Source organism: Arachis hypogaea, chromosome 3 (genome assembly GCF_003086295.3).
Source record: "Arachis hypogaea cultivar Tifrunner chromosome 3, arahy.Tifrunner.gnm2.J5K5, whole genome shotgun sequence".
NCBI lineage: Eukaryota > Viridiplantae > Streptophyta > Magnoliopsida > Fabales > Fabaceae > Arachis > Arachis hypogaea.
Genome location: NC_092038.1, coordinates 31845742 through 31850761, shown reverse-complemented (window position 1 = coordinate 31850761; position 5020 = coordinate 31845742).

Below are 5020 nucleotides of genomic sequence, written 5' to 3'. Positions count from 1 at the left end.
AGGATACCTCACTGGGAATTCTCTACACTCTGACGTAGAGATTCTCACTTTTCTTTGTTTTCTGTTTGTTTATGACTAGAAATAGGGACAAAGAAGCCCTTCTTAATTTTGATCCTAAATTTGAGAGGAACTTGATGTGCCGTTTGCAACAACCAAAGCTTACAGAGCTGGTGAGAATCTCAGGGATACTTTTGCGAAGGAAGCCATGGACCCCAACAACCCCAATAATGTTGTTAATATTAATGGTGGGAATCCAAATGGTAATGATCAAGCTAGGAGGATGCTGAGCTCCTACACTATCCCCATTCCTGACTTTTATGGGCGCAGTATAGCTATTCCTCCGATTGGTGTAAACAATTTTGAGTTGAAGCCACAATTAATCACTCTAGTACAGCAGAACCGCCAATTTCATGGACTCATACAGAAAGATCCAAATCTATTTGTCTCCAACTTCTTGTAGATCTGTGACACTTTGAAGATGAATGGAATGAATTCTAAAGTTTATAAGCTCATGCTCTTCCCATTTGTTGTGAGGGACAGAGCAAAGCAGTAGCTGGATACTCAATCCAAGGAGAGTTTGGACTCTTGAGACAACGTAGTCAATGGATTTCTGACCAAATTCTTTCCACCTCAAAAGCTGACTAAGCTAAGGGTGGATGTCCAGACTTTTAGGCAGAGAGATGGTGAGTCCCTCTATGAAATCTGGAAAAGATATAAGCAGATGATAAGGAGGTGTCCCCTAGATATGTTTTTAAACTAGACCAAGCTGCAGATTTTCTCTGATGGTCTTTCTGAGATGGCAAAAATGTCTTTGGACAAATTCGCAAGAGGTTCTTTGCACATAAAGAAAATGCCTAAAGAGGCTAATGAGCTTATTGACATGGTTGCTAACAACCAATATTTTTACTCTTCTGAGAGGAATTCAGTGAATCCTGTGAAGAAAGGAGTTATGGAGGTGGACACCCTGGATGCCATTTTAGCTCAGAACAAGATCATGTGACAACAAATCAGTATAATTACTCAACAAATCACCATAATTTTGGCTGGAGAGAGCAACCCCAGAAGCCCTAGTTAAATTTCAACAACAACTTTCAGGGTGATTTCAATCAGAATAAGTTCAATAACTTCAACAACCATCAATTTCAAGCTTCTCAACTACAGCAGGCATCCACTTAATCTCAGAGCAACTCTGACTTGGCTTCAGTAGTTGCTAAGCTCTCCAACAGTACTTATAGTTTTATTCAGGAGACTAGAGCTTCACTCAGAAACATGGAGATGCAAGTAGGATAGTTGAGTAAGAGGATACTTGAGAGGCTTCCTAACACTCTCTTTAGTGACACAGTGACTAACCTAAGAGAAGAGTGTAAGAGCCTCACAATCACCCATGAATCCACATTGAAGAAGGAGGTGCAAGTTGTTAAGGGGTCAGAGGAGAAAGAAGCTCTAGAAAAGGCTGAGGTTACATTGTCACACTCCCCACCTAGAGCACCTATACAAGAGCCTAAAGTATCACACTCCTAGAAGCTCCAAGGGGAAACCAAGGACAAGTAGTTCTCTCAGTTCTTGGAAGTCTATAAAAAGTTACGAATCAATATTTCTTTTGCTGAGATTCTGGAGAAAATGTCTCCCTATGCTGCATTCATGAAAGACTTACCTCTAAGAAGAAGGCCTTAAAGGGAGATAGAACAGTGGTCCTGACCAAGAAATATAGTGCACTCATTCAGAGCAAGCTGCCAAAGAAGATACCAGATCCAAGGAGTTTTCAGATTCCTTGTAATATTGGGAATGCCACATTTGACAAAGCCCTTTGTGATCTTGACTCAAGTATTAATCTGATGCCACTGTCTGTGATGAAGGAGCTGTAAATTCAAAAGACACAGCCTACAAGGATAGCATTGGAGAAGGCTGATAAATCTCTGAGGCATGCACATGGGATATTAGAAAATGTCTTGGTCAAGGTTGGAGAGCTCTTCCTCCCATCAAATTTTGTGATACTTGATATGAGAGAGGATGCAAATGACTCCATAATACTGAGAAGACCATTCCTGGCCACTAGGAGAGCTCTGATCGATGTTGAGAGAGAAGAATTAATTTTGAGGATACATAAGGACTACTTGGTATTCAAGGTTTTTAAACCTTCACCACTCTCTAGAGAAGAAGGTACCTGTATGCAGAATTTATTGCTTAAACCTCCTCTTTTGGTGGAAACTAATATAATTTCCCCTGACATCAAACCTAAGTTTAGTGTTGGGCATTCATCACCCACAAAGAAGGGAGAATGTCCCAAGAAGAAGGTACCCAAGAGCTGGAGAAACAAGAAGATTTTCACTGAAGACTTCTCACCTGGGATGAGAGTGGTATTCACTAGAAGTCTAGTCTTACCTCATACAGTAAGCAGGATCCTATATCTGGAGCATATTGAGTTAATCCATGAGAGTACAGGAAAGAAGTTCATAGTGAGGGGTGAAGACCCGAGCCCCTATAACCCTCCTCCTTAGAGGAGCTGACCGTAAAGCTAGTGATGGTAAAGAGGCGCTTGTTGGGAGGCAACCCAACCAGGAGTATCCTTTAGTTATTATTTTAGTTTGAGTGTCATTTATTTTTTCATTATTTTTCATAGTTTTTACTTGGTTTAATTCTGTTTGTGATCATGCACAGTGTTTAGAACAGGGACAGGAGAACTCAAAAGGAAGAACAGAACACCCTAGAGCAAGATTGATTCGAAGTGTTTGGATGCTAAATGCCAGGCAGGGAGTTTAGCGCTAGGAATAAGGCCAGGAGGGCTGGCATTTAATGCCAACAAGAGGAAGTAGGAGCTGGTGTTAAGCACCAGGTGGGCATTTAACGCCCACAAAGAATCCATTTTCAACACTTTTAAGGGCGCTAAACGCCTGGTGGGCGTTTAGCACCACACATGACTTGCCCAAAAAAAAAGTGTGCCATTACTGGTGCTAAACACTGAGGCTGGCATTTAGTGCCAGACACGCCAATTTCAAATTTGAAGGAGGGAGTTTAACTAATAGTTGAAACCCCAACTCCCACCCACTTTGACCATTCAACCCACTCATTCTCTTTCACCCAAACCCACTATTCCATCCACATTCACCCCTACTTCCCTATACACCTATCACCTCCTCATTCATCAATTATATCCCATCAATCTCTTCACTTTCACCTTTCCCATATTCACCTACCTATTCACTCATTTACCACAATTTAAACTTAATTCCCACCACCTCTATAAATGCCCACTTCTTCAACCCCTGCCACCACACCTCCAATTCTCATCTTCCTTCTCACTTTTTCTTTCTTACATCCACTATCCTCTTTCCCTTTCTTCCACCACTCCCATGTCGTAATCCCACCCTCTCTCCTTCACTTACTTCTTCTATTTTGTTTTCTTCCCTTTTACCACATTCCCTTCTTTTATATCTTTTCTATTTTTCTCTTTTACTTTGCTCGAAGACGAGCAAAACTTTTAAGTTTGGTGTTGGAGCGCTCTATTTTTTCCTTCATTTTTACTATCCCTATGGCACCCAAAACTGATGAATCCTCTTCAAGGAAGAGGAAAGAGAATGCACCTACCTCCGGTACTTATGATTTTATCCAGTTTTTCTCCAAGACCCATGAGGATCACTTCCATGGAATAGTGAGTAAAAAGAGAGTGACCCCTGAGGTCTGCTTTGATCTTCAACCAGAGGAGTATCCAGAGATTATGGAATAGATTTTGATGAGGGGTTTGGAAGTTCTGACCAACTACATGACTGGCGTGGGCATGTTTATGGTCAGGGAGTTCTCTGCCAATACTTGGGTGACCTACAAGCATGCCATTAGTGTTAACTCATATCTGAAGAACTGTCACACCATGGTCCAAGGGACGATTATGTAGTTCAGTTTAGAAAGGTTGAGGGAGATACTTCACCTGCCACCATCCCGAGACGACCCTCACTCTTACATTCAGAGGGTCAACACTGATTAGAGGCTGGACTAGGTCTTTACTGATATTTGCCTCCCCGGAGCACAATGGAGGAGGGATGCCAAAAGTCGGCCATATCAGCTTGGCAGGCACGATCTGAGGCTAGTTGCTCGAGGGTGGTTGGAGTTTATTCAGCGCTCCATCATCCCTACGAGTAACTGGTCCGAGGTTATAGTGGGCCGAGTAATGATGATCCAACTAGTGTTTAGCTCCAGCAAGGGATCAAGACCATAAACGTTGCAACTCCCCTTAGGGCGTTAAACGCCCCAAATGGCGTTTACCGTCAGAAGCAGTCCGAATTTTCACTCTTTAGGCTTTTCAAGTAGATTTAGCATTTATTAGTTTTATTTTATTTTCTTTTTGTAATTTTTATTTACAAACAATATCTTTTAGTTTTAGGATTTATTATTTTATTCCCGTTTTAAATTAGGTTAGTATAAAAGGGAAAAGATCACTTGTGATTCAGATATTCTCCCTTTGGCACATTTTCAAAACCCTAGTTTCTCTGTAAGTTATTAGCAACTAAATCTCTTGGCTAAGGTTAGAAGCTTTATTTATTTCTATGGATTAAAACTATTATTATTCTATTTTAATTAATGCTTTGATTCGATTTGAAGGATTATTTTCATTCTTAATCTTATGAATTTGGGTGGAACGAGAGTATGACCCTTATTCTACATGAGTTCTTGTGATTCTCTCGAGAGTTATCTCGCTTGAACTACAACTTGAAAACAAATTTATCCTAAATTGCTAATTACATGAAATAATTGGGATATGTGACATATAATCATGTTAGCTTTGGGTAATTAGGGTTTTTGTGACCATAAACTAGTTTTTGAAGCTAACCCTTTAATCGGAATTAAGTGACCACGAAAGTGGCAGTTAATGAAGGTTAGAGGAGGATAAATCACTAAGAGATTAGGGTTTAGACATTTACAGTCTGGCATAGAATGAATCATGCATTGTTAAAACAGAAAGTAATAACTTCTAATCTAGAAAATAGTAAACATCTCTGAAGCCTTAACTGTTTTCTCATTCTGTTTT